The sequence below is a fragment of the Sus scrofa genome, chromosome 2 (genome assembly GCF_054392235.1).
Source record: "Sus scrofa isolate SSC_HxYL_T2T_F1_AM1 chromosome 2, Sscrofa_HxYL_maternal_Yorkshire_Landrace_v2.0, whole genome shotgun sequence".
NCBI classification, from domain to species: domain Eukaryota; kingdom Metazoa; phylum Chordata; class Mammalia; order Artiodactyla; family Suidae; genus Sus; species Sus scrofa.
Genome location: NC_139384.1, coordinates 53,449,048 through 53,460,873, shown reverse-complemented (window position 1 = coordinate 53,460,873; position 11,826 = coordinate 53,449,048). Strand labels below are relative to the sequence as shown.

Genomic DNA, 11,826 nt, shown 5'->3' with positions numbered 1-11,826 from the left:
CAGGGAAATGATGAATTACATTCACACAAAAACATGAACACTAATGTTTATAGCATCTTTATTCATAACAGCCCCTAAAGACCTCAGGTGTCCCTTGGAGGGTGACTGGTTAAACGAACTGATGTGTGCACACCATGGAATCCTATTGGGCATGCAGAGTTTTGATGACAGAGGGAAGCCAACCCCAGAAAGTTTCTTATTGTATGATCTTACTTCTGCAGAATTATTGAAATGAAAAAATTATAGAGATTAAAGACAAATAAGTGGTTGCCAGGGGTTGAAAAGCATATGAATGAGGAAAATGTTCTTATGGCTATAATAAGCAGCATGAAGGATACTGATACTGATGGAAATATTTGTATCTTTATTGTGTCACTTATAGTGTCTTCCGTGGGATGCTGTACATTTAGTTCTGCCGGACATTTAGTTCTCCAGGGGTGATCTGGGTAGAGGGTGTGATGGTAGATTTGTATTATTTCTTACAATTGCAGTTGTTTTTTAAAAATAGAGGGTTATTATATTTTATGTTATTTTTTCTTCCTTTTTTTTTTTTTTTTTTTTTTTTGATGATGGACAGCATGTGGAGTACCCAGGCCAGGGATCAGATCTGATATGAAGTTGTACCTCCAGTACAGCTGCAGCAATGCCAGATATTTTAACACACTGTGTAGGGCCAGGGGATGGATCCTTTGTCCTGGGACTGTAGAGACACTGACAATCCAGTTGTTAAAATCAATCCTCTGCTTTTATTTTAAAAAGCACATCATGGAAAATGAAACAAATGAGAAGTTACACAGAGCTGCCACATGACCCAAAAGACAGGATTCCACTCCAAGGCATACACCTAAAATTGATAAGAACATACATCCACACAAAAACTGGGACCCTAATGTCCACTGCATCATTCTTCCTAAGAGTCCCAAAGAGGAAGTCTCCTAAATGTCTACCAACCAGGGGCCGATAAATCAAATGGGGTCCATCCATGCAACAGAAGCTTATTCAGCCACAAAAAGGAATAGAGCACAGACACGGGCTACCACATGGGTGAAACCTGAAAACACAATGTTCAGTGAAAGAAGCCGGACACAGGACCCCAGATTATGTGGTTCCATTGATATGAAATCCTCTGAATAGGCAAATCCACAGAGACAGAAAGCAGATGAGTGCTTGCAGGATGGGGAGGAGGGGGGAGGAGGAGGGAAGTTGGGAGGGGAGCAACTGCTAACAGGTACAAGGCTTATTTCAGGGGGAACAGAAGTGTTCCAAAATTACTTGTTGTGATGGTTGTGCAATCCCTGTATATACAAAAAAAATAATTGCACAGCTTAAATGGCTGGATTGTACAGTATGTGCATTTTGCCTCAGAATGCAGAGCATTATGGAGCTGGCTGGCTAGTGACTATTTCCTATCTCCTGGGAAAGCTGATGACTTTCCCACTGCAGGACACTGACCCCACCACTGGGCATGGGTTATATTTTACTGGGGAACCTTCAAGGTGTTTCAGGTTACTGGACACCCAGGCAGCCTCAGGACTGTATGGAAGGCACAGTGGGGCCTAGAAAACTGTCTGTATGTCTGTGGCCAGCAAGGAATGTTCAATAGTAATAGTTAAACTCTTAATGGGCTTGGTCTACACTGACTCACATTGGCCTCGAGGTTTGGGGTCAGCTGCTGGACCCTGTGGGCCTGGGGACCAACAGGAAACCCACCAGGCCCTGTCCAGATCCCTTCTCCTTCCTGAGGCCTCATGTCCTCTCTGGGCCCCCTAGTAACATCATCCCAGAACTGTGATGAATCCTATATCAACTCCTGTGTCCCCTGCAAGCCCAGTCTTGGAGAGAGGTGGGATGAGCCCCACTCTGGGCAGCAATCTGAAATAACCAAGGTTTGAACCTATCTCTATGTCCAGCCAGAGAAGAGTCTTTGTAGTTAAGCCCAGGAAACCTGTCTACAAGTCAGGGCTCCAACTGAGAACAAGAGGGTGGCATGACTATGTAGGAGCAGAATGGACTGAGGGGCAGGGGCAGGGATCATGAAATAAGGAAGCTGATCCCAGACCCCAGTAAAGCATGCTACTAACTTGTGGTGAGAGCAAGAGAATGCAAACCACAAGTGTAATTTCCAATTTCATAGTAGACACGTACCAAAAAATAAAGAAAAAACACAGCCGAAATTAGTGCTGAGAATATATTTTATGGTTCCCAACACCTGCAAAATATTGTCATTTAATCTTGTAGCACTAGCCACATTTCAAGGGTTCAACAGCCACTCATGGCTGGTGCCACCATACCAAAGAGACAGAATTGCTTGGTGTGGGCCTGGGTCACTTGGTGGGGAAACATCAGTCCAGATGTTGAAGATAAGATGGTTTGGCCTCAACCCAGCCTAGATGAGTCCCTGTACCCAACACAGCTGAGCTTGCTCCACTATGGCACCAGCTGGCTGGGAGCCATGAGCTGACCAGCCCACCTCAGATGATCTTTCTCTCAACCACAAAATGGAATCATTTGCCAAATATCAAAAATCCCTTCTTTTAATGGGACTATATATGCACATTGTGGACATAGAGCCAGATCAATGGAAAACCTCATGTTGTTGGTAATGATAACACATTACATAGTATAGGGACTCTGGAGTGGGTGACTCAAAACAGGCCATTTATTATTATCAGAAACAAGAGGCCTGTGATGCAACACAGAAGTAAGATGCAAGTACCAGTGGAATACTCTCCAGGGCATTAGCCTTATATACTTTTGCCCATGCAAATAAGATATTACCACATAACCAATCAGAGGATGAGAATACACCTCCACCCCACCCCACCCCACAACACTCAGCCCTTACACAAGCATGCACAGTGCAGATTGGTTGCAACAGAATAGCAGTCCTCAAACACGTCCGCATTGTTAGTATATAAGGCAAGTCCAAGCTGCAGTCAGAAAGAGCCCACTCTGTCTGAGAGCATCATTGAACGAGCTGTACACTATCATCTTGCAGTTGATTGGACACTGTCAAGTAGCCAGCAGGAGCATCTTTTTGTTTGGCCAAAAGGACTATATTGGCACTTTGATGAAAGTCTGAGTCAGAGCTGTTACACTTCAGTGTTGGTTTAAAGGGAAATTCCCTTTGACCAGAACCACCAGCATTCTGAGCTGATCTCTTCTGCTTGAAGAGACCACTTGTTTCTCATCCTGCACAGCAAGACCACCATTCCTATTCCTGTGCTGTGGCATCAGCTTCTTGGTCAGAGCAACATGCTGTTAGGTGGAATCCCTCCACTTTGCACATCAAAGCTCCCTGGTTTTATTGCAACATAGATACAGCCCTTTTTGGCCTACATTTACATCCTTGTGTGTAGGCAAGGACTGAGAGAGAAAGCATGGAGCAGAGAACCTTGGCTTTTTTGGATCATCATCAACTTCCCATGAAAAGCCACTTAAGGTAGGGATCCTAGGTTTTTAGTAGCTTGAGGATCAGTTCTGTTTTGATTTCCATCAGTGACCCTCAATTTCTATGACACTTAATTTTCATTTCTTCATGGGGCACATGAAGAATGGAGTTTGGGATTTCTATGAAACTTTTTCTGGAGGGCTTTCCATTGATAGGACTGAGCTTTTTGTTCTGTTTTGATCAACCAGCCTGCTTGGATGTAGGATTTCTGCTTCTGTTGGGCAAAATTAGTTGGGCTCTATCTGTTTCTGCCTTACCATCTGGGAATGCTCTCAAGAACCACATACGGGGGTGCTGCCGCTGGGTCATGAGCCAGCAACCTGGGCTCCCGAGACAACTAAAACCTGGAGAGCTGGGCTGGGGTTTCTGCTCAGCAAGTACAGGGCTAAATCCACTTCTACAGCTACATGTTTCCTGTCATGTGTTATAGAACTGCTGGTTTATTGGGGGTAGCTTGTGATATCCACTGAGGAAACAAATCCAAGTTCTTATGTCTCCAGAACTCCAACTGCAGCTAGAAAGCTTTTATCCAGGCAGGAAAGGCTGCTGGAGTCTGGCACCATTAAATTCCCTGAATTCCCTCTCTCCTCCTACTCCCAGGGGAAGTGAAGCTCTGCAGGAGATCCACCTGTCTCCAGGCAACTTAAAATCAACTTAGCCTGTTTGCAGCTGTAGTTTCACATATTTTTCCTTCTTTTTTTTTTTTTTTTCCCTCTTTACTCCCTGTCCCAAATCCTCTGTGAAAATGTGTCTTTGGAAACAATTGATGGATTCTGGTAAGAGCTATGCCCTGATGTATTCAGAAGGCCCTGGGCTCACTGCCTTAGTAACAGTTGCCTCTTCGATCTCCAGCCTTTCCTTTGCTATTGTTACCTTGTCTCAGACACTGATGAAGCTGCTAGCCCTGATGGATTTTAAAGAGACTTTGATTAAATCCTTAGTCCCCTATGGGCATTCTGTGGTAATTTCTCTCTTTCCCTGTAACAAGCCATGCTCTCCCTACCAAGGTGAAGGAAATAGGACAGGGCTAAGTCTACCACCATTAAAGTGCCTCCAAATTAGATGACACCACCTAGACTGAACAACCTAGCCTGATTATACCTATCCTCTTAAATGTGGCATGGGAAACTCAGACCAGGGTGAAATCTTCTAGTAGGTTGGGGGCAGAGTGATGGGGACACGAGCTGCACATTGAGGGGTATGGGTGGGTTTGGGTGGGTGTGGACATCACAGGCTGGGCAGGGTAGAGGGAGTGGTCCTCCACAACTGGCATGACCCTGGGCTGTACTGGAGGGGCAGGCCCTGCCAATGCCTCAGTGCCCTGTGTTGCTCTAATATACTATTAGAAGGCTGCTATTTGTAATTTGTTCCTTTTTTTTCTTTTTCTTTGTTCTTTTTGATGAGTTATTATGATTTTATCATATGTTCTTTGTTGGTGTATTTTTTTAAATTGAAATATAAATTATTTATACTACTATGTTAGTGTCAGCTTTACAGTATAGTAGCTCAATACTTTCATAGATTGTATGCCACTAAATACAATACAGTAACTAAAAGTTATTATAAAATAATGGCCATGTTACCTTGTGGTATGCAGTATATCCTTGTACCTTATTTGTTTTATATGAAGTAGTTTCTACCTCTTAATCCCTTACTTCTATCTTGTTCCTCTCCTATTCCCTCTTCATACTGGTAACCAAGTTTGTTCTTTATATCTCTGAATCTATTTTTGTTTTGTTGTGCTTTAATTTTCATTTGTTTAAAGGTATTTTCTAATTTCTTTGATTGTTTTTTTTTCCTTGCCTATAGTTTTTTTAGTGATAGTTGTTTAGCTATCACATGTTTTTGTTTTCCCATTTCTATTGCTGTAATTGATTCCTAGTTTCATATTGCTGTGGGGCAAAATGCTTGATATACTTTTTATTATTTTAAATTTGCTGAGATTTGTTTTGTTGCCCAGCATATCCAAATATCTACTTTTTAAAATGTGATAGTCATTTCAACTCAAACATATTCAAAAAATCTACATGTAATCTCCTCTCATATGAAGATGGCAGATTATAAAAAAGAACTAGTGGAAATTAACTAAATGAACCAAAATCAGTATGATAAAATTACAATAAAAATTAAAGGTTTAGAAGTATAAAAATCATGGGCTGAGAATATTACTTTTAAGTAACTGTCTTTAATAATTGGTTTTGTTTTTTCTTCTTGGCCTATTTAGGTGTAAAGTTAGGTTGTTTTAGTTTTTTGTTGTTGTTGTTGTTGATTTTTTAGGGCCTCACCCATGACATATGGAGGTTCCCAGGCTAGGGGTCTAATCAGAGCTGTAGCCACCAGCATAAGCCACATCCACTGCAGTGCCAGATCGCAGCCACATCTGTAGCCTATGCCACAGCTCACAGCAATGCCGGATCCTTAACCCACTAAGCGAGGCCAAGGATTGAACCTGAAACCTCATGGTTCCTAGTCAGATTCATTTATGCTGTGTCAGGATGCATCTTCCTCATTTTTTTTAACTTGAGTCAAGCATGTATCATAATGAACTTAATGCTTAGACCTGCTTTTGGTGTGTCATCTGTAGGTTTTGAATTGCCCAGAAGGCAGCAGCTGCTCCTGAAGCTGCTACTGCTGCTGTGCCTGGAGCTGCAGCTCAGACTGTGGCTCTGGGGGCTCGGCCCAGGTGGCAGTGGAGTGGGCTAGGTGGCTCTGTGCCTGTGCCTAGACAGGAAAAGGAGGTGCTACTCACTATGGGACTGCTCTGGATCCTGGCAACTGTGCCTGTGTACTTTGAGGATTTGGGCACGGAGGTCTGGCTCCTCTTGAACTACTATTTGTGCAGCCAGTGCTGGTGCTTCAGTCTCAAGCTTTTCCTGGTGTTCTGCTCACTTTTGGTGCAAGTGTTCAGCTTCCACTGGTTTGTGCATGATTTCAGTATCAAGGACAGGGCCACAGCCACTGCACCTACAGCTGCCCTCAGCCTGGAGCCTATTGCAAGAAGGTAGGCAGCAGTGTGTCTGCAGCTGTGGAAGGTGGGGCTCATCCTTCCATGCTGCAAAGGCAAGTATCCAATGCCAGTAAGAGCAATGTCACTGAAGCCAACAGGGGCATTGACAGCAGCAGGGCTACTAGGGCCCATGACAAACACAGGTCTGCATCCTGCTCCTTCTGCATCTTGCTCCTGCAGTCACTCATCCACATCTTGCAGCTAGGGAAGATGTTGATCCCCTGGCTCGAGTGGAGTCATATGAGAGGATAAGTTCAATGTGCAGGAAAGAGAGGAAACAACTGTCAAAGAAAGTTCTGGAAGAGAGTGGAGGGGATCAACACTAAGGGGGCTCTCGTGAATAAGGATGAGGAGCTCTTCTGCCTGAAACTTTCCATTCATGTGCTTAGTTAGGATTGTGCTTAATCTTTGCACAGTAGAGTGAAAGTTAAATGGTTCATGTGTACATTTTTCCAGACAAGATTCTAGAGACACAAATTCCATTCCCCACACAGCTGTCTGAATTTAAACTGTTCCATCTTCTCTGAAAAGAGGTAGTAATATCAAACTCCTCTGTGTCCCAGGAGGGTCCAATGTGCCAATAAGAAAGGACATGTAGGAGGGTAAAGTAAGAAGTGTTATTTAAGGAATTCCTACTGTGGTTCAGCAGCAAGGACCCTGAGTAGTATCCATGGTGATGCAGGGTGGATCCCTGGCCTTGCTTAGTGGGTTAAGAATCTGGTGTTGCCACAAGCTGTGGTGTAGTTTGCAGACGTGTCATTGCTGTGGCTGTGGTGTAGATCAGCAGCTGTAATTCCAATTCAAGCCCTAGCCTGGGAACTTACATATGCTGCAAGTGCAGCCCTAAAAAGACAAAATAATAATAATAATTATTAATAATAATAATAAATAGAAGAAGGAAAAAAAGTGCTATTTAAGTACCTTTGAGCCTTAACTGAATAGGATTCTCCTGAAACAGGTTACTCAGAGGAAAAGATACTTGATATCAATGTTTTATTAGTCAAAATTAGGGTCCCAATAATCTTTTATTATCTTCTTTGAGAAATTACTGAATTGAAATATACAATTCCTCATTTGCAAAATGAAATAATAATGGTTGTTACCTCAAAAGAGTTGTGTGAGCATTTCATGAGCTAATATATTTAAAGTGTTTCTGACATAGAAAGAGTACAGAAGAATTGTTAGCTATTATTTCTGTCATCCTCATCAATAAAAAAAATAAAGATACTATTCAGAGTAGTAACCTGAGAATCCTTACAATTTGCTATATAATTTGAATAAAGGGGGGAAAAAAAGTGCACCTGCTCTGGTTGACAAGTTTGTGGAAAACTGTTTGGAAATCATTAAGCCCTGAAAATCCAAATTGCCACTACTGTAGCATCATTTGGTAATTCTCTTTTATAACGTGATACTCATATGAGTACTGTGGATAGAAATACTCATCATTTACTGATTTTTATGGAGAAATAATGTTTTCTGGCCTTGTCTTTGATTTTCTATGTGGTATTTCATTTAAATACACTGAGAAAACACTTGCTAATAATTGGACAGCCTCTTCCAAGTCTCATAGGCCAATTGCAAAAGACAAAATAATGCCCAGTGACAAAAAGTGATTTGTTTTGTAAAATGCTCACAAATTGGTCAGGGAATACACATATATTAGATACCTGTGATTAAAACATCTACCCTATTTGGCAAATAATTTATTTTGAATGACACTCTCCTTATTGCCATTTTAAGGTATTTGTTTTGAAGACTATAGATCAAAGGGTTTAACATGGGACTCACAAAGATATAGAAAACAGCTGCAATTTTGCCTTATTCTACAGATGCCTCAGAAGGAGGCCTCAGATACATCATCCCATTAAAAATAGTGACAGCCTGCAGATGGAGCCCACAGGTGGGGAAAGCCTCAGACCTCCCTTCAACAGAGTGGTTACACAGAATGGCTGTGAAAATAAAAATGTAGATGAGGATGATGGTGAGAGAACAGGTGAGGGTGAAACCAGCCACCGAAACAAGGTAATCTCTTTGACATATAAGTATCTGAGCAGACCAGGACTAAGAGAGGTAGATGAGCACAGTAAAAGTGGTTGATTTCATTGCATCCCCAGAAGGAGAGGTAGTGCATCAGAATGGTCTGTGCTAGACCATTTGCAAAGCCATAAATATTAGGAGTAGCAACAAGTGAGAGGCAGACACGTTGGGACAATTTGCTCCCATATAGCAAGGGTTTGCAGATGGCCATGTGATGGTCATTAGCCATCCCTGTGAACACATAATGATATATGATTACCAGAGCAATGAAAAAGTGGAATTGAAAAATTCAGTCAAGGAAGGAAATGGATTTTCTATTGGATAAGAGATTAACTGACATCTAAGGAGCAACGTGGAGGGGTTACAAAGGAGAGGTGGCTGAGGAGCAAGTTCATTGGAGTGTGAAGTTTTGAGTCACTTTGGATTAACAAAATCATACTGACATTGCCAATTACTGTGATAAGGTAGATGACTAGGAATACCAGGAAAAGGGCAGGCTGCATCTGTGCTAGATATATCAGTCACAGAAGTATAAACTCAGCCACCACTGTGTAGTTGTCCTTTAACATTGTTTACTTAGCTTCAAATAAGGTCTAAAGTAAAGGAAATAAATATGCATGTGTCTTTTGTCATTTTTTCCATTACCCACCTCTGGTCATCTGATGCATACTCCTCTCAAACTTGTAAATACATGTGGCATAAAGAAGTAGCTTGCAATTGATGTTTTCAGTATATTAATTAATATAAAGCTCCTTTATATAAAAGCAGTCATATATTTATTTTTTTTTATTTCCCCACTGTACAGCAAGGGGATCAAGTTATCCTTACATGCATACATTACAATTACATTTTTTCCCCACCCTTTGTTCTGTTGCAACATGAGTATCTAGACAAAGTTCTCAATGCTTATGCAGCAGGATCTCCTTGTAAATCTATTCTAAGCAGTCATATTTTTAAATGCTTTTCTGTAAATCTTTTCATATTTGAAAAGCGTTTATATTTTCTGAAAATATCATTATCATATCATAAATTGTTTACATATAGACCCCCTTAAACATTGCTTTTCTTTGAAATCATGACCCTTTATTTTTCAATATACCTTTCGATATGGTATCTAAAGCATCAGTCATTGAAGATAGGTGTTTTCACAGTTGAATGGAGTAAAAGAAAGTGGTACTGATAACATGCACAGATCCTTATAGAACTGGAGTCTGTCTTCCTGCCCCTCTAAACTCAAGGCCATTTATTTTCTGTCTATTCCCTCACTTTGCAATGCATGGCCATTTTCCCCACACTCGTCTATCTCAAGTGGCCCTCATATCACCAAATATTACACAACTTTTAAGACTAAGCTCAGGATATCCTTTGTTTTGTATATTATAGCAAATTATTGGGGCAAAATTAATTATGGGGCAAGAAAGTAAATCAGTATTTTTTGTATAAAAACAGATAAGCCAATATTACATAATCAATATGTGCATTTGTGTCAATATAGACATCCCCATATATTGGTTATATTAAATATTAAATAGCAGAGTAGCTAGGGGAAAATAATGTTTAGAAGACTACCTTGCTGGGGAGGAGATAATCATGAAAAAGGATTGACAAACATACAAGCACATCATAATGATTTGTTGTATATCTACCTCATTTTAATTCTTGCAAAAAGTAAGGAAAAAAATTCTATAACATGAAGTAAATTTAAGTTCTTTAAGACATTTAAAAGGTCATATTGATAGTGTTCATAGCATGACCCATACAACTGAGGCAGTATATAAGAAATCATAAAATACATCTCCCAACATTTGTGCAAGATAAAAATGACCACAAAAACCATCATGGAAAAATCTACATTTTCCTTCCATAACACATAACCAGTTATGTCATTGTTGTACTGGCACTTTGTAGTTGGTATGCCATGGATTACTTTGTAAGGTACTTTTAAATAAACCTCTCCTGCTTTCTTGCCCCTTTGCATTATCTCATTCTGCACTTGAGGACTTTGGACCTCTTAATGGGGATGACAAAAATGCGAGACAAGTCAATTAAATCAATGAAATCATAATAATTCTGTGGTTTTCTTTTATAAGTTAAAAAGATTATTATAATTGTAATAATAAGTAAACATTCTTTTGGTTCTGGGATTGTGTTTTAATATCTCTATTAAATCATTAATCAAGAGTCAAAATAACATCTTCATTTTTATTGTAGGGGAATGAGGCAGTGCAAGCAATGAACATACAGATTATTTAACTGAATACTTTATGGTAATAAACTTCCTTGACAAAAACAGAACACAATATCCTCCATGAGAGAGCAAGGAAAACTCAGACGTTTTAGCAAATGGACAACAGTGGCTCAGGGGACAAACAGGCCTGGTACTCTTGTCAGTCACCCTCACCCTGAGGCTCTGTCAGGTGGCCTTTGGTTTACTTCATTTTTCGTTATGATCCCACTCCATCATATATTTATAAATATTTGTATTCTGAGAGGAATAGCAGAAGTTAAATCAAGATATTTGCTAATTCATCAGATATGTTTCAGACCATAATTTCCTTTATTTTCATTACAATATTTATTCATAAATTTCAAAATATGTTTTAACAATATCTAATCCTGAGCAGGAGTGTGCCCATCGCAAGATGGCAGTGGCCATGCCAGGCCTGGGCCTTGTGTGACCAGTGGGCTCTGAAGGCACAGTGCAAACCCTGCCCTCATTCCCTCTTAGAGGTGCTACCTCCACACCTCTCCCACCTTGCCCTGTATGGATATCCCTATGGGCCTGGCACAGCAGGGCTCAGCAAAGTCATGCCTTTCCTGACTGAGCTCTGGACTCTCCTGAGCCACTGGAATAGGGACCCCATTATCTTCTGGAGCCAGGTGAGTGGCTGAGAGGTGCTGGCCCAGGGTAGCAAGACCTCAGCCTGGTGGATGGGCAGGCCAGGGCCCCACCTCACAGGTCATGTGTGGAGGAACAAGCCTCCCCTTCCCTGGTCCAGACCCAGCCTGTGAGGGTGGTGCCCTGGCCTGCACATATGCCTGCAGATCCCTTCATGGTCTTGGGCTTGCAGCTATGGGAATACTGCAAGCATGTCTGTCCATAGAACAGCAGCCAGCTTTACTAGTGAATGCTGTGCCCAAGTGTCCCCAGAGCTCCAGTGGTATGGTTGGCAGCTATCTGGGGTAAATTGAGACATGGCTGGGAACAGGAGGCATTTCTCTAGTTTGAAAGGAGAGGGAAAGAAAACAGAAAGCACAGCCTCACATAGTTCAGGCTGGTCTCCAGCCCATGTCCAGATCCCAGAGCTGGTTTCCCAAGAGTGACTCAGTG

At 41.3% G+C, this 11,826-nt stretch overlaps 1 pseudogene; it reads right to left on the bottom strand.

The window, feature by feature from the left end:
* Nucleotides 1-8,117: 8,117 nt before the first annotated feature.
* On the bottom strand, nt 8,118-9,064 carry LOC146405394 (olfactory receptor 5M5-like; annotated as a pseudogene).
* Nucleotides 9,065-11,826: the final 2,762 nt, after the last annotated feature.